Genomic DNA, 24,631 nt, shown 5'->3' with positions numbered 1-24,631 from the left:
TTAGAACCTATTTAGTTTTACATTTAAATATTTACCTTTTATTTTTGTTGTAAATAAAACGACATAGTTTTAATTAAATAAAACGATGTTGTTTTGCTTTAAAACAGAATTAAAAAAAATAAAAATAAAATCTTAAATTTAAAATCATTTTTCATCCTCAATTATAAAACCAATAAACCCTAAACTTGAGGGGGGCAAAGCACTAAAACTTCAAAATTAATACCTGGATTTTAAAAAAAAAATACAAATGTCAGTGGGGGCAACTGCCCCCACTGCCCCCATGCTGGATTCCCCCCTGTATACAATTCTAATGGTTGTATATAAGTATTAATTCTCCATATGTTTTCAATAAATAAAATAAAAATTTTAATTCGAAAATATTTATAAAAAAAAACTAAATTATTATTAATAGTAATTTGTGGATTTTTCAGACAGTCTTGATCACATGCACCTTAATGAGCATGTAGAATTTGCTCATTCACCGTTAGATCTAGGCTTATTAAAATCCTAAGGTGGAGATTCAAAACAGATATAGACTTAGATTTAATAAGTCTATATCTAACGGTAAATGAGCAAATTCACTTTTTCATTAAGGTGCATGTGAAAATTCCTGTTTTTCAGAACCCAATTTTCAATTTTAGAGTGGAAAGCAATAAAAAAAATAAAACAGTAAACATTCCAAATGTCGAGTTAATTTCTCGGTTTTGGCGTTATTTTTTTTTTTTTTTGATAAAGGTTTTAGCGTTACCTTTACATAGTCAATTAGTAATTAAAAAGCGAAAAGTATTAAAATCTTCAAAGAAAGAGTTTGTGCACACATGTCTAAAGCAAGATATGTTTTTCAGTGCATGCATGTATGTTTTGCTTAAATATTTTATAGAAAATTTAATATTTGTGAGATCCCTTTTTTATATTTTGCAATTTTCATGCATTCATCTTTTGATTTTTTGTTTATTACATTGAATCTTCTAACAATCTATATATTAATGGAAGCAATAATGCTGATATTTTCCATTGATGAAAACAGAATATAATGTTCAATATTAGGGGTGGCACGGGGCGGGGCGGGGCGGGGGCGGTTTTGCATCCCCCATTCCGCCCCGAATATTTTCGATGGCGGTTTTGGGGATTCCCAAAAAAATGTTCGGGGATTTTTTGGCACCCACACCCGCCCGCACGGTTCTCCACGAGTTTCGGGAAATCCCCAATCCCCAAATAAAATTCAAAAAATTTTCCAAATTAAAAAATTACTCAATCCCCAAATTTAAAATTCACCACGTGTTACTAGTATAAAATATCAGTTTAGAGCAGCAATAAAACAAAATTATAAAATATAACTTTAAAGTAACAATAAAACAAAATTAAAATACTCATATAATAAAAAAAAAAACTCAGCATTCATTATCAGTACTGATATAATAAAAAAAACTCAGCATTCAGTACTGATATATCTAAATACATGTTGTATACTAATAGTAGCAATAAAACAAAATTAAAGTACTAATATAATAAAAAACTCAGCATTCAGTGCTTTTTTTTTTGTTAGGAAGCATTCAGTACTGATATATCTAAACAAATGTGGTATACCAAGAACAACAGTAAAACTAAATTAAATTGTTGTAGATGTAGATAATAGTATAAGTTAACTGATCACAATACTTATTTTTTTAATCACATTTAAATACTAATTATCTTAGATATATGTATAATATTTTATTTTATTGTACGGGGATTTTGCTGTGATTTTTCGGAGATTTTACGGTCGGTTTTTCGGTGGCGGTTTCAGATCCCCGCGGTTCGGGGATAGTAATACCCACCCCCGTCCAATTTTAATGTTCGGGGCTAAAGTTTCCCCCGCCCCCAGCCCCACACCCAAAATTTTCGGTTTTTCCCCGAACCTATCGGTTCGGATCCCCACGGTTTTCGGTTTTCGGTTTTCGCCCGCCCCATTGTCACCCCTATTCAATATTTATACAATAGAAATAGAAATAACCAAATACAAAAAAAAAAAAAGTGACACATCAGCAAACAAGTTGTGACAGTTTCCATGTCTTTTTTACCATATTCTTTATCTTGGATGCCAAGACTCTCCCTACAAGCGGAAGGTGTGATATTGATTAGTTTCATATTGTTCAATGCATAAACCATTTGATTAGAAGTCAATGGTTTAATGAGAAATCTGTCACTTGATGTTCAAAATCAACATATGAAGTGCAAAGAAAACATGCCTCTAAGTATTCACCAACAATGTGACAATCAATGTCCACGTGCTTCATTTTTCATGAGAAACTGAGTTAACAACAATGTGAATAGCTGTTTTGTTATCACAAAAAAAAAAGGAATTGGCATCCTTGGCTGAATATACAACTCTAGTAAAAAGTTATATGAGCCATTTTAATTCGCAAGCTGCAGTTGGCCATAACGTGATACCTTGCTTCAGCAGAGGATTTGGTAATCGTTCCTTTTTTTTCGCTTTCCAAGAAATAATAGCTTCACCCGAAAAGACACAATATCCGGTCACAGATTTGTAGACTCTTTACATCTTGCCCAATGTGAGTCACAATATGCAACATGATTAAGATCATTGTGTGAAGAATAGAACAACCCTTTGTTGGATGTGCCTTTTAGATATCGTAAAACATGTTTAGCCACATTCATGTGCAAATCTATTAGCTAACTCATAAACTGACTCAGTTGTTGAGTTGTATATGATATGTCATGTCGTGTAAATCCCAAATAGAGAAAACGACTTATCGTTCTTCTATATGGAACATAGTTAAGATGAATCAGTCAATTTAAGATTGCTAGGAAAAGGACTGGAGGCAATTTGTGCATGTTGTAAAGCAGCATCCTTGACCAAGTCTAGAATATACTTCTGTTGAGATATAAGAATAACGATGTTAGACCGAGCCACTTCAATTCCAATAAAGAATTTTGTTATTCACATATCTTTAACAGTGAAAGCTTTATGCAAGTTGCTTGACATTCATAATTGATGCGAGATTTTAGCACAAAGTAATATCTAGATTACGCACATAATATCAATTGTGATATAAAATGGAAATCCAAGTACTGATCCATAGGGAAATAAAGGTCACAGTTACTAGAATTATTCAGATCTAAAAGAGTAAACTAAGCAAAAGGAAGTTTATAAAGGTTTTTTAGTATGGTCTCATCACTTGTTCATACACATAATAGGACAGTAGATAATCTCATAAATAGCATAATTGAATTAGACTTAAGCAATAGTTTAGAAATTTCTATTCTCTAAAGAAAATTAACATTATTATTAGAATTTTACCAACATAGCCATGGAATATATCATCTAAGAAATAATGATCTAAATAGGCATGTACTTTTAACAAGAAAAATAGAAATGATTAAATGCCTAATTAATTTTACAGTCATGGTTTTCAATGCTTATACTAGATAATAGATATATACCAGTTGCAAGTCTTAGGATTATCGCTGAAAACTCATTAGTTTATAATCAGGATATTAATCAACATATTATAAGTTGTAGAAGAGCACTACAAATCATGGAATTAAAAGATAGACAATTAGAATTAGCACAAAGTGCTTTAGACGCTAAGTGTATTGAAAAGGTAAAATTATAAAAAAGAGTTTTAGAATTAGAAGAAGGATTAAAAAGATTAGAAGAGAAGAGTGAAAAGAGAGCAAGATGAGACAATAGAAATTCAGAAACAAATAATTGTGGAATATTATAGACAAATTCATGATTTAATAAATGGAAGAGAATAAAAAGATTAAAAAGCATAATAATCTTTATTATCAAATGGATAATTACGAAGGTGGTATAACTCTGACTTTAAATTTTAAACCGGATATTTATAAAAAAAAAATACAAGAAGAAAAAGAAGAATTATCGGTGAAAATGATATTTAAAACAAAATGGTTTGAAAGAAATAAAGAGATAAGATATATTGCTTAGAAACATGAAAATATAATAGATATGACTACTATAAATGGTAGAGCAGGGATTAATCTGATTACAGATGAGATAATTAAAACAACCAGTAACATAAAGAATAAGTAAAACGCACAAGCTAAAAAAATGCAGATCTAAGGATTGTATTAACTATTATGGTAAAAAAATTACCGGGATATATATATCCATTGTTGGCCCTCTATGACTATATAAATGTTAGAGGGAGTGAATAGTATTTATTGTCCTTTTAAAAATTATATATTTTACTTATTAAAATTGTGCTCAATAATATTAATTTGCACATTTGAAATACTTGCGGATTAAATGGATGTGAAAATTAATTACTTATTAAAATTGCGCTCAATAATATCGGTAGAGATGTTTAGTCACGTGATTTATACAGGTTCGGCAACTATGACCTATATCTTGTCCCCGAGATTTTCCTCTTTGATTCTTTAACGGGCAAGAATCAAACTTGCTGGCTGATAACAACCCAAATTATTTTAGAATGAGGAATAAGGAAAAATTAATAGAAATAATGACAAACCATTATTCCTTCTAAAAGTTGGATTTATGCATGATTTATATGGAATTAATGATAATTAACGCAAGAATAATGTAGCGGGGATAGCTCAGTTAAGAGAGCGCCAGACAGAAGATTTGAAGGTCGCATATTCGATCCACGTTCACCGCACCAATTGATATCTCGTCGATTTTTCTTCATCAGATTACGTCCCCGTGAGGCGTCGCTGGGATCGGGTGATTCACACCACCTGCCCTAGGCGAAAACGGGTGAACCACCTGTTTTCTACCTAGGAAAAACGGGTGCGTCACCCGTTACCCCTAGGGCCGAACGTGTGATTCACCTATTTTCCCTTAGGTGCCAAACAGATAGTTCAACTGTTTGGCCCTAAGGCTGTGAACTACCCATTCAACGAGTTCCATCTCCAAATCTGGAGACAGAACTCGTGTTTTCGATTCAATTTTCAAAAAAAAAACTTGTCCGAGGGATCTTTGGTCCTTTTCCATTACCTGTTGTTGTGGGACCATGAATGTTGTTCGGATTTTTAAATTTCGAAGGAATTTTAGAGAATTTCAGTTTTTGAGTTCAAAAAATGAAAAGGGTAAAAGTGTCCAAAAAGGAGCGGTGATAAGTAATTTAGAAGCGGTGAATAGCAATCCACTTTTCTTATCTAATATTAGATAAAATTAATTCAACTAAAATTTTTAATTATTTAATAACACAATTAGATAAAACCTATATGTATAATTCCCATATATATATATATATATATATATATATATATATATATATATATATATATAATTGGAAATTTCTAGGTAACCATGAAACAGTATATGATTTCATATTTGAATGATTCAAATAAGTAAATGCTTGTCAACATGTGTATTTGACTACAATTCAGCTATTAGCGCACAAATTAAGAAAACCTTGAATTATGAAAGCAAAAGAAAACCTTGAATTACGAGTAATTTAAAAGAATACGTGAAAAACAGCTCAAAATACCTTTCAAGAAAAAAAAAACAGCTTAAAATATATTGTATATAAATCAATACAAATGAAAAATATACGCGTTTAATTATCACAAAGTCATTCAAAGCCCATAAGAAATAAATTAAAAGACTAAAAACAAGGAATAGCAAACAAAGGGAGGGTGTTTCAAAAAACCAAAAAAAAAAAAAAAGGAGATGTATAAGTGTTAAAATGAGTTTTTATGTGTCATGTGATTTATATATATTTTACATAATTATAATAATATGTAGGTCATGTTTAGCAAATAGATATTTGCGGTTAGCTTATTATATTTTTAGTTACTGTTTTGACTAGCTAATTATGTAAACTTGTTTGGTAAAACTTAGCTGATTGTTAATAATTATTTATGTAAATGACAAATAAGGATATGGTACAACATTTATTTGGAGGTTAAAGAGTAGTAATTAGGGGTAAAAATGTCCTTCAAAAGAGATAGAGCAATAAGCTAATTGAAAAATGTCCTACAATAAGTTTTTTCAAAATTAGATTTTTGGACCCAATAAGCTATTTCAAACCTCTCTTCACCAAACAGCATTATTATATGTTTGACTAATCAAAATCTTTAAAGTGACTCAAACCTCTAATTTTAGCCCAAAAAGCTCTTTACCAAACAGTTTATAATATAAATATAATTAGGAGCGGAGATAGAGTAGCTTAGAGGGGCCTAACCTCTCGGCTACCGAAATCACTCCTATTATAGATAGTTTCGTTCGTTTCCGATGTTGAAACTATTTCTACTCTGGATGGCTTCGACATATGTTTCGACAAATTAAAGTTTGTTTGATTTTATAGTGATATGTAAAAGATTTGAGAAATTTGTTCAAAACAATTCAATTTTATTTTTACAATCTAAATCTAATTTAATTTTAAAAAATTTTACAGTAATACGAAAAATTAGTTCTTCACCACTAAAATAATATATATATGAAAAAAAATCAACGAGTTGGATTAAGTAAAAAAAAATCATATATGCACATGTAGAATTAATCTCCAGCGAGCCAATCTTGTTTTTACATTGAATTTATAAGGGAAACTTAGAAAATTGGATCAAATGGGAGGCTCATTTATATATTTAACCCATTTACTCAACCTACTACATATCTAGACTATTTTTGTGTGACTTTTCCATAATACCCTCAATATGTTTGTAATTTTACGGCGTGATTGTCTCCCTCTCTTCTGACTTCGCAGGTTCTAGCATATGTGAAGCCTGTGAAGCTAATGTTTGGTTTAGTTGATTATTTTAGTTAGCATATGCGAAGCGTGCGAAGGTAATGTTTGGTTTAGTTGATGATTTTAGTTAGCATATGTGAAGCATGCGAAGCTAATGTTTGGTTTAGTTGATGATTTTAGTTAGCACATGCGAAGTCTGGATGTGTTTTTAACAAAATTTGCATACTTCGCAAATCCGAGAAGAGCAGTAATGGCTCCGAGAAGAACAACGATGGTTCCAGAAAGAACAGCGGTGGCTTCGCGGGTGGAACTTCGTAGTCTTCGTTCAAATCACACCGCATCTTCCTCTTTCAACGAGAGAGCGGGGGTAGCATTCCGGTCTTAAGCAAAGTCGTTCTGTTAGGGACCTATAAATCAAAGAGAATGCATTCACAGCAAATAAGATCATCGTAAGAACCAGTGGAAGCTGAACCATCTCTAATTTCAACAATTCATAGAGAAGCCTAGAAAAGAAGACTTAGATTCATTTTACAGGATTTTGTGATAGACTTACATATTTTCAATCCCATCATGAGAAATTTCGCATTGATTAGGACAGACGAAGACCAATCAAATTTCTGGGCTGCATGATCGATCAATTTATCTTGATCGATCTTAAGAGAAGACTGTGAATGGGAAGAGAAATCGTGCATTTAGAAGAAGAAGGGGAAATGAAAAATGGAAGATTAGAATATTTTAAGAAAGTCATAAAAATAAAGTCCAGATATATAATAAATTGAGTAAATGGGTTAAATATAAAAAATTGTGTCATGTAATATCGTATTATGTATAAAAGATTGAGAAGAAAAACGACAAATTAAAAGTCTACCTCTCCGAGATGGAACACAAGGGCTCCACAAACCGGCCCGTAGGAAAGCAAAAATATGAAGAATCTGAATGAAACATTTAGCATGTGTTTTTATGGTTTCGTCGGTTCAATGGCCCTCTATCTCTTGACAGTAACCCCAGTCTACCCAATCTTCAATACTAACAACTATTTTAATATTTGCTCATAGTTTTTATAATGTCTTAGTTTTTGAAATTCAGTCGTTTAAAATTAGACTAAAAGTTTTGAACAATTGTAAGATTTAATATATAATTTGTTCTTTGAATTTGTTTAAAAAAAATTGATTGATCTCCTGAATTTTTTAAGTGTCCTGATAGTTCACTCAACTTATTTAAAATGTTCTGATAGCTCATTCAACTTGATTAAAATATAGTCAATTAATCACTCGGTTGCAAAAAACTAAACTACATGTAAAAAGTGTGTTGTACGAATCATGGAATGTTATTACATAATTCACCTAATAGATTAATACATCAATGATCAAGTAGACCCTTTAGAGTTAAACAAAACATGGGACTTAGTTGAATTACCACCAGATTGCAAAGCAATAGGCTACAAATGAGTTCTTAAAAAGAAACCGAAACATGATGGTTCGGTTGATAAGTATAAGGCTCGTATTGTAGCTAAAGACGTTGACACATACAGTTTTTTTCCGAAAAGAATGCAGTTAATAAGCCTCTACCGGACAATCAATGTTAAGTACAGATTGCAAAAAAAGACGGAACAAAATCAAAAAACATGGGACAAGAATAAGAACGAGAGGACTTCGCTAAAGAGTGAGCCACCCCGTTCGTTTGTCGCCTTGCAAAACAAACAGAATAATTGTTGTTAAGAAGAAGAGAACGACAACAGGACACCAACGAACCAAACTCAGATACATCGTCAGTTCTGAAATTAATAGCATCGACCAAAGATTTCACATCCGACTCAAAAACCACCTGGTTATATCCCTCCTTCGTCACCCATTTCAACGCCGAAAAAAGGCGTTGACACATACTATTAAACCTCGATAAATGAATGTTCGATAAAGTAATAACCTGGTTTATATAATAAATTCTTTCGGTCCCGACTTGGGCCAATGGACTAAAGTATCGCTAAATTCATTAAGTAATAAAAATATTTAAATCCTTAAGCGCCCAATAAAAATATAAATTAATAATTATTGAATTTTATATATATATATATATATATATATATATATATATATATATATAGAGAGAGAGAGAGAGAGAGAGAGAGATCAGATGTGACACATTGTTTATGGTATGACAAACTTTATTGTGTGACAATGACCAATTTTGTAATTAATTAGGGGAAGGTGACAAATTTGTAAATAAAAGGAAAAACAAAATTGTTTTATTTCTTTTGTTTAAAATGCATTTTTCTGACTTTTCCAACCTCGTTTTTTAAAAACTTTTATACCGTTGGACTCGTCTTAATTATACGGTCATTTTAAGATCCCAGAAGCTCGGGTAAAAAAATTTCCGGTGAATGGAATCCGGCGATCTGTTTTTCTGTGAGAAAAAATGTCCAAAAAATTCCAGAAAATGTAAAAAATTATTCTAAGAAACTTTAATTCTTGACTCAAAATGAGATTCCTTACGATTTAGTCCCAAATCAACAGAATTCGGCGGTTAGATGGGCGTTTTCCGATAAAAAAAACTCGAAAGTGCCCAGAAAATTCTCAAACAATTCCAGAAAATGTAAAACATAATTTGGATAAACTTTAATTCTTGAGTCAAAGTAAGATTTCTTACGGTTTGGTCCCAATAAAATTTTTCCTTAATTTTACATCCTTCAACAATTTATTGGGTCAAAAACGTAAGAAATCTCGCTTCGTCCCAAGAATTAAAGTTTCTTAGAATAATATTGTACATTTTCTGAAATTGTTTGAGAATTTTTTGGACACTTTTGTTCTCGCCAGAAAACGTCCACCCGGATTCCGTTTACCGGAATTTTTTTTACTTGAGCTTCAGGGATCTTAAAATGACCGTCTAATTTAGACGAGTCTAATAGTATAAAAATTTTCGGAAAACGAGGTTAGAAATATCAGAAAAATATATTTTGAAGAAAAGAAATAAAACATTTTTCTGTTGGAACAAATTGTACACTGATTTGGAACAAATGGTACACTAATTTGGAACAATGTAAGTAGGAAAAAAAACGTATTCAGAAAATTATTAAAAAATTCCAAAACATGTAAAACATCATTTTAAGAAACTTTAATTCTTGGCTCAAAGCGAGATTCCTTGTAGTTTTTACCTAATAAATTGTTGAAGCATGTAAAATGAATAAAATTAAGGAACAAGTTTTATTGGGATTAAACCGTAAGAAATCCCGCTTCGACCCAAGAATTAAAATTTCTTAGAATAATGTTTTACATTTTCTGGAATTTTTGAGAATTTTCTGGGCACTTTTTTTCTCGCCAGAAAATGTCCACCCGGATTCCGTTCACTGAAATTTTTTTTACTTGAACTTCAGGGATCTTAAAACGACCGTCTAATTTAGACGAGTCTAATAGTATAAAATTTTTCGAAAAACGATATTAGAAATTTCGGAAAAATATATTTTAAAGAAAATAAATAAAACAATTTTCTGTTGGAACAATACAAGTATTATGTTGGAACAAATGGTATACTGATTTGGAACAATGTAAGTAGGATAAAAAACGTGCCCAGAAAATTATCAAAAAATTTCAAAACATTTAAAACATCATTTTAAGAAACTTTAGTTCTTAGCTCAAAGTGAGATTCCTTACAGTTTTGAGCCAACAAATTGTTGAAGCATGTAAAATGGATAAAATTAAGGAAAATTTTTTATTGTGACTAAACCGTAAGAAATAATGCTTCGGCCCAAGAATTAAAGTTTCTTAGAATAATATTTTACATTTGCTAGATTTGTTTGAGAATTTTCTGGGCACTGTTTTTCTCGCCGGAAAACGTCCACCCGGATTCCGTTCAACGGAAATTTTTTTACTTGAGCTTCAGGGATCTTAAAATGACCGTCTAATTTAGACGAGTCTAATAGTATAAAAAATTTTGAAAAACGATGTTAGAGATGTCGGGAAAATGTATTTTAAAGAAAAGAAATAAAACAATTTTCTCTATCCTCTCTTTCATTTTATTTACAAATTTGCCACATTCCCTTTTTAATTATCATCAAAACTAAGTAGTTTTGTTATGTCACACCCTAACCCCTTGTCATACTGGATCTCACCCCTATATATATATATATATATATATATATTTGTCACACTCTAACCCCTTGTCATACTGGATCTCACCCCTCTATATATATATATATATATACACGTGTATTTGGAATATATCTTCTATCTTTTATAGTTAAATACTAAACATTTTTATTTGCTATGTACATGAACTTAGTTTTAAATGCATTAAGTTTCACCAAAAAAATTAAACGCCTCCAGATTCAAGTAATACTTTAATTGATGTCTTTCGATTTTTCTTACCACATACAATATTTGTATGCATTTTACAATGAAAAATTATCTATAAAATAATAAATATTGATTTATCGATAAATGAATAATTTATTCATTTATCGATAAATAAATAATCTCGCTTAATGAATATTTTTTTCCAGTCCCAAGGATATGCATTTATCGAGGTTTTACTGTATTCACTTGTCACTAAAATTACATCCATTTGCGTTTGATTGTTATTGCTGATTTTCACAATCTTATTGTGCACCAAACGGATGTTAAAACTATCCTTTTTTATGGAGGAAGATGTGTATATGGATCAATATATGATGCGTATTTTACGTATACATGCATGTGAAGGCAAGTGCACCTTAATCGTGTATCAAGTAATAAAGTGAAAGTAGAGTATCGTTCCCACGAGGATGGTGATTATTAGTACTAATCTCTTTGCTTACTATCTATTATTTAAACAATCAAAAGGTAGAGTTTGTTGGGTAGCTAAGTTAAGACTTAATCAAGAAGTGGAATGAGAATTGTAAAAATTAAGTGAGAGATTACTTATAATGGAAGAAACTAAAGCATTTAGCTTCAGTTAACCTCTTTGCTTGGTAATAACACTTAACCTTTTTAAGTTGTTTTATCCTTTTTTAAGATGGCGATTTTTCTTATTAACTAATAGATTCTCGAGATTGGCTCTAAACTCTTGATTAATTACTTTACCTTGGTCCGGATAAAGTAATTAATCTAGAGAAGCATTAAGTTTTATTAGTCTAAACCTTTTTAACCTACTTTACCTTGGTCTGACTAAAGTGATTACTTAATATTCAAGAAAAACCGCTCGAGTAATTAGTTCTAAACTTTCGATTAATTACTTTCCCTTGGTCCGGCTCAAGCAATTAATCCAAAGAAACATTAGGCTTTCTTAGTTCCAAACCTTCGATTTATTACTTTCCATTGGTCCGGCTCAATTAATAAATCTAAGATTTGTAAATAAAATTCATGAAAAACCTTGAAAAACCAATAAGCCACACTAAATGGTCATTAGGTCTAACTTATGAGTTTCGATTAATCAATTTAATCATGATCAATATAAACGATTAATTATATTCGAGTTGGGATTTGGTCCATCTCCAACAAGCATTAAGAATCATAAGTTAGTTTTTAAAAGGATAAACATAGCTTAAATAGGTTAAACGCAATTACCACATAATTAAGGTTAAGATCCTCTTTTAGCCTTAGTTAAGGGGGTTTTAGCCCATGATTAGATTAAAACACACCTTAGAAAGATAGATAATAGAGTTCGTAGTAATAAAAGAGATCAAAGTTTAGAAGAAACCGTAATGATGATTGCCAAACGAACTTTCTCGGTGACTTGAAACTTACTTTTATTGGATGAACTTTTGCACAAACAACAAGTTCAGCACAATAACAATAATTACGACAACAAATACAACTGATTCTTAAAGATAAGAATCGACAACTAACATTATAGAGGGAAGAATTAAAGCTTGGTGTGTCTTCAAATGGCTTCCAAAGTCTCCTTTTATAGTCAAATGACACATATGCTTCCAAAGACCAAGTCTCCTTATGTCCCCCAACCCCTTAATCTTCCAAATTCGCTTTAAAGAGGGTGATATAAGACTTTGACAATTTAGGATTTGAAAATGTGTGAAGGTGGGAAAGCAATCTTAGGCTTCAACGTGTACATCAATTAAGGACAATATTTTGAGTCTGTTATACTTCGAATTTGGAGATGATTATTATTAGTCATTTGTTCAAAGCTCTTAGCTTTTCAACTCATTTTGAATCACCTCAATCTGAGTTTGTATAAGAGAGATATGATTAAAATACGAAAATATGTCAAATATGCTCGTCGTGTGAACATATGACTTTGTAACTTACAGCTCTCATCTCGACGAGATGCTCTTGCATCTCAACGAGATGAATGGCTGGAAGTGAACAACCTTCATTTTTTGCTTCGTTTCACTTCCGAGTCCTCGCCTTAAGCCCCGACTTTGGTTATTTGTGATGAAACCTTGCGAAAGTGCCTAAAATCACACGAAAATGATCTAGATACATAAATGATGAAAATATAAGAATACTATCATTAAAACTTATTAAAATGGTACACATTAACTAGTAATTAAGTACGAAAAATGCTATAAATTGCGACGATAACAACACCATTAAACTTAAGCTTTGCTTGTCCTCGAGCAAAGAAAAACTGAAAAGAATATCGTCAAATAAATTAATATAAGGACAAGAATTATTTTAGAAAAAATAAACAGAAATTCTATATTCAAATCTTAGATTATTTCTTTGAACAAAATTGATTTTTTTTACACTCTTGTTTTTCAAATTGACATTTTTCATAATGTTATACCATTTAAAGGATTTGAAGCGGGAGCATGCTGGTATTTAGGAAACGAAATTCAAATTTTTTTTCTAAACAAACAATCAGTGTGATCCAATTACTCTGATTAAACAGTCAAACATCTGATGTTTGACACCAAATCTTTAACCAGGATCATTAAGTTCTTTAAAAATCAAATTTTTTCCTAAACAAACAATCAGCGTGATCCAATTACCAGGCCCGTCCCTGAGCATGGCAGAAGGGGCGCCTGCCTAGGGCCCAAGGATGAGAAGGGCCCCAATTATAGTAATGTATTAGTACCTATTAAATTATACTTGATTAAATTCAAAAAAAAATTATAGTTAATTAAAAACGTTGGCATTAGATTCTTTCCAAATAAAAAAACGTTGGCATCAGTTATTAAATAGTCTTTCTAAATTCCCTAATTTATCTCGGATTCTTTCCAAATTTCCTAATAAAAACTTTGGACATCAATTCCCTAATTTATTTCAAAATATTTCTATAATTATCTTTCTCACCTATCAATCCCAACAAAAATTTATAATTTATCTCTCACTTTTTTAATCACACTCCAATCCCAAAGAATATTAAACAATAATATTATCATACATCATCAGTTCCTCTTCTCAATTCATCAGCTATATAATCAATTTTATTTTCTAATCACCTCACTGTGAAACTTCCAATTACTAATAGCTTTTTTTTTGTCTTTGAGAAACTCTATCAGATTCTGATTTACTCGGTCTTCAAAAGAAGTTTGGGAAAAACGTATCAAAATCTTCCAATTTCAAGAACTTAGGCGCTAAACCTCGTTAAATGATGTGATTTTCAAATTTGGTTTTTCATTTTTATGTTATCATGCTTTGTATCGTAAAGAGCATAAAATCTATTAGAACTATTTCATAATTTATTAAATTTAAAAAAATTACTTCTAGAAATGCTCATGGACATCATTTTGTATAAGAAATTGGATACTTAAAGCAATATAAAATGTTTTTATTAGATATTTTGTTAAATGTAACAAGAAAAATGTCATTTTTAAGTAATCTTCTTTTATACAATTTACTTTTTTACTTATTGTTTTTATTTCCACTTATTTATTAGGGCCACATTTGGAAATTCGCCCCGGGGCCTCTAAAATCTCAGGATCGGCCCTGCCAATTACTCTGATTAAACAGTCAAACATCTGATGTTTGACACCAAATCCTTAACCAGGATCATTAAGTTCTTTAATAATAAAAAAGATATATATATGTAGACTAAGAGAAATAAAATTGAACCAATTTAAACACCTCACCTGGAAGTCACTCTCACATTCAAATGTTTAGGGTATTGAATTTTTCGCTCAATTTTATGCTTGCCCTAAATTTCGTGTAAGTTTTTTATTAGAGACTAGTTTTTGGCCCGTGTGATGCACGGATTCATCTTAAAATTCAAAAATATAATATAATAATTACAACTAATGATATAAAGATGCTATATAAATTAAATATTAATATTTTATTTTCACATTTACTTTAAATAATCTTTTTTATAGATAAATATAATAATATAATTAAAAATTAATATATTATATATTATATTATATATTTTTATCAGTAAAAAATGAGGAAGTGACAGCTCAGCTCCATCGTTACTGTTTTATATTATATATAGATATGCAGAGAATTAGAGAGATTTTAGGGATTAATTTAAATTCTGTAAAACTCTTAGATGTAGTACGGATAAAATCTATCTTTTTATAGATAAATATAATAATATAATTAAAATTAATATATTATATATTTTATTTTATTTTTTATTAGTAAAAAATGAGAAAGTGACACCTCAGCTCCATCGTTACTGTTTTATATTATATATAGATTTCAAGTATCAAAATTATTAGGGATCTCTTATAAATATATAATCTGAAATTGTTTGTGAAATTTGTATGCATGTTATGTGAAGTTTTAGAATATGCTTGTTATTTTCCCCAAATCAATTCAGAAAATGATTTTAGTATATAACGTTTGGGTTGATTGTTATAATGTATGTACAGTATATGGTATAGTATATAATGTTGTATATAATAAATATTATTAATTTTAGGGTATAATCAAGATTGTTATAATGTAATTTGAGTATATAATATAGTATGATGTGGTGGTTAATTTGTAGGACAAAGGGTATAGCTACTTAGAGTCTTCAACCGTTTCACACTATCTCTTTTGCTACTTGAAGTCGTCCTCCGCCGTCTCTCAGTGGTTAATTGTTGATCTTCGCCAGAGGCGGAGACAGGGGTGGGCCCGGGGGGCCCGGTTCCCTCCAGCTGCCGGAATCACTATGGCTACGAGTTGTTTCGGCTCCCTAATATTAGTCTATATAGATTTTATGTAGTAATATTTCATTGTTTAAAGGTAGATGAGATGGTTAAAACACGTGCCTCTTTTTAAAAGGTTCTAGATTTAATTTCCCCTAACCTCAATTTATTTTAGAAAGTGTTTATTTATTTATTTTCATAACACTTTTGAACTCATTTTTATTAGGGTTAATACACATATTTACCCCTGTGTTTTCGCGGAAAAACAGATTTACCCTTAAATCAAATAAACCCACAAAACTATCCCTGAATTTTCCATAAACCTGCAATTATGCCCTAATCTGACGGAGCTGCTAAACGGCGATGACATCAAACCTTCTTGTCTTCAAAAAAATTGGATGACGACAATCAAAATTTATTTGGTTCCTTATTGTTTTCTATCGCTATTGCTTTTGGATTAATTAGGAGGTTTAGACGCCATTTTATTAGGTTGATTGAGCTTTTATGAAAATGAATTTTGATCAATTTTTTCTTCTAACTTGCTTTTAATAGAAATTGAATGTGCATATTTTTTCTGTTTGTGATTGATTGTTCTTTTCTGAAGTTTTTCTGGAGATAAGAAGGTTTGATGTCATCGCCGTTTATCAGCTCTGTCAGATTAGGGTATAATTGCAGGTTTATGGAAAATTTAGGGGTAGTTTTGTGGGTTTATTTGATTTAAGGGCAAATCTGTTTTTTCGAGAGAACACAATGGCAAATATATGTATTAACCCTTTTTATTATGTCTTCCCCATTAAAAAAATAATTTCTTATTTTTGTTAAATATATTCACTATGTGTTAGGGTTGACCAAAATTCAAAATTTCAATATCTTGGCTCTATTAGGTACTCCCTAGATCCAAATTTCTTTTTTTTTTTGTCTGTTAGGCTTTTCTAAGTCCAAAATTCTAATTTTTTTTAGCCTATTAGACCTTCATAAATCCAAATTTCTAATTTTTTTGGCGTCTTAGGCCTCCTTAACTCCAAATTTTTAATTTTTTTTTTTGGCCTGGCAAGCCATCTGAAATCAATTTTTTAATTTTTTTTACATGTTCAACCCTCCCTAAATCCAATATTTTTTACATGTTAGGACTATTGAACGAAATCTAGCTTAATTTTGAGAAATTGTACATTAATACTTAAAATTGGTTCTTGACCATTCAAATTATAACACACATATATACCAAAAAAAAATAAGCAAATTCGATTTAGCAAAAAAAAAAAAATCCCGAACACATGTGTAAAATCGGTCCCCCCAACCAAGTAATCCTGTATTCGTCACTGATCTTCGCTCAAATAAAGGTACCGTCTAGTGGAATTCGTAGATGGAATAATGTATGATGAAAACACAAAGATAATATGTTTATTAATCTAAAAATATATATCATCTCAAGAATGTGCGATGAATCTCAAACCGAACAATGAAGAAATTTATAGTATATAATGAGACGTGTACATGGATTTAGAGTAAAAAGAAAAGAAAAGATAAATACATAAATATTAATTACCAATACCAGGACTAGGTACTGAATATACATCTTTGAAATTATGCATGGCATTGCCCTTATGGCTTGGACTAGAAGGTGCGACCATCTTCATCTTAGACCCAACGAATAAAGAGTTAGTCCTAGCCGCCGGGAACAAGGTTCGAGCAGCGGAGATAGTAGCTGCCATATTCACTATAATAATCAATATTGTAACGCACCTCAAAACATTTCTTTGATTCAATGCACCCATATTTAGCTTTTCTTTATCAATTGCAAGTGTAATTTAGCTTCAAGGCTAAAGATGTAGTGCCTATTTATATGGGATGGACTAAATAAAAATTAATTAAGTTAACATCAATTCTCTTAACCCATGCCGCGTATTTAGTCGGCCATTTTATAATGCAGTGGTCTGCTACATAATATACTTATAATTATGAAAATGTCAACTTTATCAATCACAATTTATTTATTTAATTAACCCAATTTTTGTTTCGGCTGAGGAGATAGATCGAAATATGCAAAAACAATTTATGTTTTTTTTTTTTTTTTTTTTTGTAATGAAAGGCATGCATTGGATCAAAGCTCAGTTGGAGAGAGGTGAGAGTGTTCGGTTTAAGACATTAGTGAGCCGAGTTGAGCTTTATTAAGCTCACATGCTCGATTATATTTTAATTAATATGTTTCATTAATTTTTAATTAAAATAAATTTGTTGTAACTATATTTAAATTTATTTGTTCATATTTGGTAAATAGATGTTAGTTGTTAGAGCATTTCCAACAGCCTTTTAAGTTGGCTCTTAAGTTCAAATTTGAGGAGGAATAATGAAAATTCATCTCCAACAGCCTCTTAGTGGTTCCTCAAATCACTAAGAGTCTCTTCATCCTCTCTATTAATAGAGAGCCTCTCTCCACCTCTTAGTGTCTCCTAACTTCAGTTTTTATTAATAATTTATTATTGATGTGTCTCTCTCCTCACACTATTGGTAATGTAACGATAAAGAATAATCTTAATAATAAAATAATAAATAAGGAGTGAATATAAGGAGCATTGTTGGAGATGATATATCTTAGCCACTCTTAAATCACTAAGAGTCAATTATTTATATTATTTTTAGAGAGCTCACTAAGAGTCTCTTGGAGATGCTCTTAGCTGTTAATTGATTATATTAGCTGTCAGTTAATGTTTTTTTTTTTTTGTTAATTGATTTGACTAGCTAATTGTGTAAACTTATTTGGTAAAATTAGTTGATTGCTAATAGACCTGGGCATAGGCCGGCGAGTCCGACCAGTTCGCCCAGGCCCAAGCCCATTTAGCCGGGGTTGGACACATGAAAATGCATTCCGACCCGGTCCGGCCCAAGCCCGCATAAGCCCGTTAAAATTTGGACGGGCTTGGGCTTTGCATATTTTACATCGGACCGAACCGACCCGGCCCGATATAACATATATATTTTTATAATATATTATATAAATATATTAATATTAATTATAATATAATTTTATAAAAAAAATTAAAGTTTGCTGCGTTTAAACTTTAATAACCTAATCTCCTCTGGGTCCAAAAAAGAATAACCTAATTTCCTCTCCTCCATCCAAAATTTGCTGCGTTAAACTTTAATAAACTTTAATTATATTTTTTAAAAAATATAAAGATGGGCTTAGACGGATGGGCTTGGGATTCATATCTCAGGCCCGAGCCCGATTAAATTTCCGGTGAGCTGGGCTGGGCTTGGACTCATCAGGCTTTATTAAAAGCCCGACAGGTCCGGCGCGAGTCCGGCCCAGCCCGACCCATGTCCAGATCTAATTGCTAATAGTTGTTTGTGTAAAATAACAAATAAAGACATGATAAAGCTCTTTATTTGGGGTTAAGGAATAGTAATTATGTATAAAAATGTCATTCAAAATAGATGGAGCAATAAGCTAATTGAAAAATCTCATAAAACTAGTTTTTTTGGACCCAATAAACTCTTTCAAACATCTTTTCACCAAACATCACTATGTCAAAACCTCTAAAGTAGCTCAAACCTCTAAATTTACCTGAAAAAACTCTCTACCAAACAGAGTCTTTGTGTTTTTGAGTTTAAAGTTAATATTTCCTTCATTAGAAAACTGGAATTAAATAACATGTTAAAAAAACATATACAGATTTAAACTCAAGATCATTCTCGAATCATTCTCGAACTGAGAAGTTGTGGAGCCATTATCGAGTCGAGCCTTGAGCCGATCCTATGTGTGGTTTAGTCAAACTAATATTTTCGTTGATCTCACCCATTTTCAAGCCGAACTGAGTCTACTCATGTTTGTTTTGTAACTAAAATTTAAATTTTAAGCGCAAATTATAAGAGAATAATTCTGTTTTATAATGTTTTTGGTATTAAAATTCTTTTTGTTTTAATTAGTTTATAGAATTCCCGGACGGGGTTCAGGTTTGTAAATCGGTTCTGAATGTAATTTCAATCAGTATATTAAGATAAATCTCATTAATGTTTGTATTATTGATTTTTTAATGTTATTTATTATCATAATTTAATGTATACAGTGTGCAAAAGGCATCCAGTGCAATGGGTTTTTTTAGTAAAAGAAGAATTGAATTAAGAATAAGCAAATAGAGCGTTACAAGCAAAAGAGGGAGGATTAGACAATGAAACTTCATGATTAGATAGAGGACTCACAGCCTGAACAATTATATGAGTTGAGAAATTCATGGACTTATGAACAAAATTGATTGAACAATTTCCTATATCCTTGGATTTACAATCGCCTATTATAAAATCAAGAATCGAATTCCAACACCCTTCAAAATATAAACTAACAATTGAGAATCAAATTCAAGATAGACATTTTTAAGGAATTGGACAGAGCCCATACTTGAAAAGGGATTTACTTGTCTAAAATAACCGATATTTTACGTGTAAAAAAGTTTAATAATTCAGCAATACAGATATACATAAGGCAATCCTACTGGATCAAAATTGATTTTAAACTAGTAAGTATAATTTTTGTTAAAAAGATTATTATGTGTTGTTTCGTCTGGCGCCTATAAAATATCTCTAACTATATATATATATTAGCAAATAATGATGATGATAATGTACAACTGCCTACCTCTAATGAAGAATTAGATGTATAAATATACGCGTAGAATAATGATATATTAGTATAGTAGGTTTAACTAAAATGAAGACGTGCTTAGCATTGTAGGGCATGCTTACATTTGTAATTTGTCAAATAGAATACTGAAATTAATGCCTTATATTTTTGGGATTTTAAAGACCAAGTCAGATCAGAGGGCGACTACTCAGAAAATAGATGGAAGGATCGTGAATATACATCTTGACTTTTAACAAATATTTAAAAGGTTTAATATATCACGATTGCGCGGAACTGAAATCAGACTCCAATTTGTCTCTATAGAATGCTATTGCGCGGAACTGATCAACCTTCTCAATGACAATCAAGTTCAACTGGCTATACACCCCCTGAAAGCAGTCCTGGGGAATATTTTGGGCTTCCAAAAAAATCCGAAGATCAGCTTCAATCACATCTATAGAGAGACCAACCGTTGTGCTGACTGGCTGGCTAGAGAGGCAAGGGTGTCGCCCTGGGGAAAGCACGTACTGTTGGAACCTCCCTCGGACCTGAGACATCTGCTTAAGGAAGATTATAGAGGCTTGTATCAAAATAGAAGTATTAATGATCCTAGTGGTAACCTGTAGTGTTTATTTTCCTTTGCTGGTGTACTGGTTTTTTTTACTTTTTTTTTTCCTTTTCCTCTGCTTTGCTGTTGTAAAGCACTTTAAATACCAAAAAAAAAAAAAGGTTTAATATATCGCGAGTTCAGGATCGGTCCTGATAATTTATGGATCTTTGACGAAATAAAAAATAAGAAACCTTTTAATAAAAAAAATTATACATAAAAATTTAAAATATATTCTAATAAATTAATAATTTTTCGCCAAAATATATTTCTATTTATCCAAAATTACAAATATGCTTCACAATGTTTTTAAATTAACTTTTAACCTATATTAAAAAAAACAATTGGAAACAGTTGGGCTCTTTTGAAATCTAAAATGTCAATTATTTGAACCTTTTAAAACCTAAATAGTATTAATATATGTATAGAAAAAAATTACTCTATATATTTGTAGACCTAAAAAAAATTTAGGCCCCTTATAACCCAAGGCCTTAGGCCGCCGCACTCCCTACCTAGACCTAGGGCTGGTCATGCACGAGTCTGTGATTAGCCTTCTGTTAATCTTTCGATAAATTAAAATATATATTATTCTAAATAAGTTTGGGAAGTTAATAGATTCGTGTAAGTAAGTTCAACAAAATAGTATGTTTAAATTTATAGGATGAATATATTACTTTATATTTTAAACAAAATTTAAAAAGATATCGAGATATGCTTTGTCTCGCGTGTTTTTTTGAAGACGATATTGTACTCTTTGTAGAAGCATCTATATCCCAAGCAATTACTATAAAAAATACATATTTAATTTTTTTCTCCGAATGCTATGGCAAAAGGTCAGTCTCCCCAAATCACGGGCGTTCTTCTATCTGAACGTCTCAACTGTGGTGGGTCAGGGTATTTGTGACATCCTTGGGTTCGAGCGGACTGTGAACTTGGGGATGTACCTTGATATGCCACTCCCAAGTGAACAAAGAAATTTTAAGCATGTTTTGGAAAAATTGATGGGACGTTTCGCGGAATGGAAAACCTCTCATTACCGGGCAGATTAACGTTGATCAAATATGTAGTTTCATCCATACCATCCTATTCAATGCATTTTGTCTTATTACCGGTTAGTATTTGCCATCGTCTTAACGCATGCAATATGGGCTTCCTATGGGGTTCAACTCATTCGAACAGGAAAATCCATTTAGTAGACTAGCGGACAGTGTGCATGCCTAGGAGCCGCGGTGGGCTCGGATTGCGAAGGACACATGATTTTAATGTGGCCATGATTATAAAACCAACATGGAAAATGCTTACCACACCGAACCTGCTATAGATTAGAGCTTTAAAAGATAAGTATTGTAGAAGAAGAAAGGGGATCGCGATGTTCAAGACGACGAATTCCCAATTGCTTACCTGGAAGAGTATCACCACGGGGGGCGAATCTACTATCGCACGGTGTAGGAAAGGTTATTAATGATGGCCAATCGGCGTATTTTTAGACTAACATTTAGTGTGGATCCCAGCCACTGATAGCACCTGTTATTCGCCTGATCCCCGCCAACTGGAAGGAGCTGATAGTTGCTGATTTTTGGCTTGGGCCTTCATGGAATTGGCAGACGCTGGAGACATACCTTCCGCGTCATATTCTTCTAGAAATGGATTGTGCTGCTAACAGGGACTATTGAATCAGATAATTGGTATTGGAGACGCTCACCTTCGGGTATTTACACGGTGGCCACTGGTTTTCGGAGCTTACAAGGCCAAACTGAGGATTCTGATACAAGTTGTGACTGGTCGACTATCTGGCACATTGTTGTCATAGAGCGAGCTCGAATGTTCCTTTGGTTAGTGGCTCGTGACTGTATCCTGTGTAACGAATCGGCTGCAGCGGCACCTATCGAAATAGACAGATTGTCACGTCTATGGAGAGGCAGAATTGCAAATACACGTTCTTCGGGATTATATGAAGGCAACATCAATTTGGAATGGTTTAGTTTTGCACAGATATAAACAAATTTTTTATCAAATGACGGACTCAAACCGGTTAGAAGAAAATTTGAAGATCGATACTGTAGTCTAAGGAACCCCGTGGTCAAGTATTTTTGCAATGGGATATGGTGGATTTGGAAATGGTGAAACTGAAGGGTGTTTTCCGGGGAAGCAATTATTAGAGAGAGGCTGAAGTTCATCATTGATCGAACAATTGAACTCACTCAGGCCCATTAGTGGTTTTTAGTGCGCGGGGTGGCTGAGAGAGTTTGTCTTTGGATTCGTTGGAACTCTCCCGAGTCAGGTTAGGTCAAGGTTAGTATATATGGTGCAAGCAAAGGGAATCCTGAAGTTGCTTTGGTAGGGGCCTTATTCGGGACAATCATGGGGTTTGGAGGATAAGGACTGGGAGGTTCGATTTATGCATATGTATCGGGAATGGAATAAAGTTGCTGACTAGAGAGTGTGATGTGCCTCATGTAAGCATCCAGAATATCCTCAATGCGGATTGGCATGGTCAGTCTACTTAGAGGATGGTTACAACTTAGTCTGTTAGATATTGTTCTTTTTCGGGCCTAGATATATATATTCCCTCACACGTCAAAAAATATATAATTGTTTTTTTATGTTCTAAACAACTACAACAACAACCTTTTAGCATTCTAAAACTTCACATTCTCTTTTCAAAAAACTTCACATTCTGAAAGGTGAAAATTGTTTCTCTTAAGGTTTCCAACATTAATTTTTATTTTTTAATTTCTAGAAACATATTTATTTCTTTTATTGTAATTACAGAAAATATTGAAAATATTTTATTAATTAATTGAGGATGAATAATATAATATAGATGACAAAATGAAATTTCTTATATATTAATTAAAGAAAATGTTTTACTTTACCTCTACACATTGTTTCAGCTTTTAATTATTTATTTATAATAGATGTATGGCATTTCCTTTCATATGGATTTTGTTTTATTTACTTTAATTTCTCTTGAGATAGAATAATCACTTGAATAACAGTTACGGGCTTTTGGATATACAGATGCAGAATTGGAGAAAACAACAATTATCATAATTGGCCTATTAGCTCAGTTGGTTAGAGCGTCGTGCTAATAATGCAAAGGTTGCAGGTTCGAAACCTGCATGGGCCATTGTTTTCTCTTTTTTCGCTTTATTCATAATTATCGTATTTAAAATATATCTTGTTGAAAGCTTAACATGATTGGCCTATTAGCTCAGCTGGTTAGAGCGTCGTGCTAATAACGCGAAGGTCGCAGGTTCGAGACCTGCATGGGCCATTTTTATATTTTCCGTTTTATTCAAAATTATATACAAATAAATATCATTGAGCAAATATTATTGTGTTATCTGGCTTAATTGGTTAGAACACCAAGTTGGTTATACTTGTGGTCACAAGTTCGAAATCAATAAATGTTAGATTTTGTTTTTTTTTTTTTTTTTTTTTCTTCTTTCCTTAGATTTTATCTAATTCCTCCTCAATATTTTTTCATATCGACTTAACAGCTTAAAGAGATTACCTCATTCAATACCATACTTTCTATCATTTGCATATACTTTCATATTTCCAGCCTTCCATCTACTAAAATTTAATATTCTTAAACGGGATTATTTTTAACTCTATGACTTACTATAACAATTATAGAAATTCAGATCATTGTTTTTATTTTATTTATGAAAATAAAATACTTATTGTTTAAGAATGAAAATAAAATACTTATATCTTCA

The 24,631-nt window shown here is 31.7% G+C and overlaps 2 non-coding genes across 2 annotated transcripts; both read left to right on the top strand.

Annotated features, from left to right (window-relative positions):
* Nucleotides 1-23,962: 23,962 nt before the first annotated feature.
* On the top strand, nucleotides 23,963-24,036 carry TRNAI-AAU (transfer RNA isoleucine (anticodon AAU)). The gene has a single exon. It is a non-coding gene; the product is annotated as a tRNA-Ile (tRNA).
* Nucleotides 24,037-24,109: 73 nt separating this feature from the next.
* TRNAI-AAU (transfer RNA isoleucine (anticodon AAU)) lies at nucleotides 24,110-24,183 on the top strand. Its single transcript has one exon. It is a non-coding gene; the product is annotated as a tRNA-Ile (tRNA).
* Nucleotides 24,184-24,631: the final 448 nt, after the last annotated feature.

Source organism: Euphorbia lathyris, chromosome 6 (genome assembly GCF_963576675.1).
Source record: "Euphorbia lathyris chromosome 6, ddEupLath1.1, whole genome shotgun sequence".
NCBI lineage: Eukaryota > Viridiplantae > Streptophyta > Magnoliopsida > Malpighiales > Euphorbiaceae > Euphorbia > Euphorbia lathyris.
This window is presented reverse-complemented; position numbering and strand designations above follow the sequence as displayed.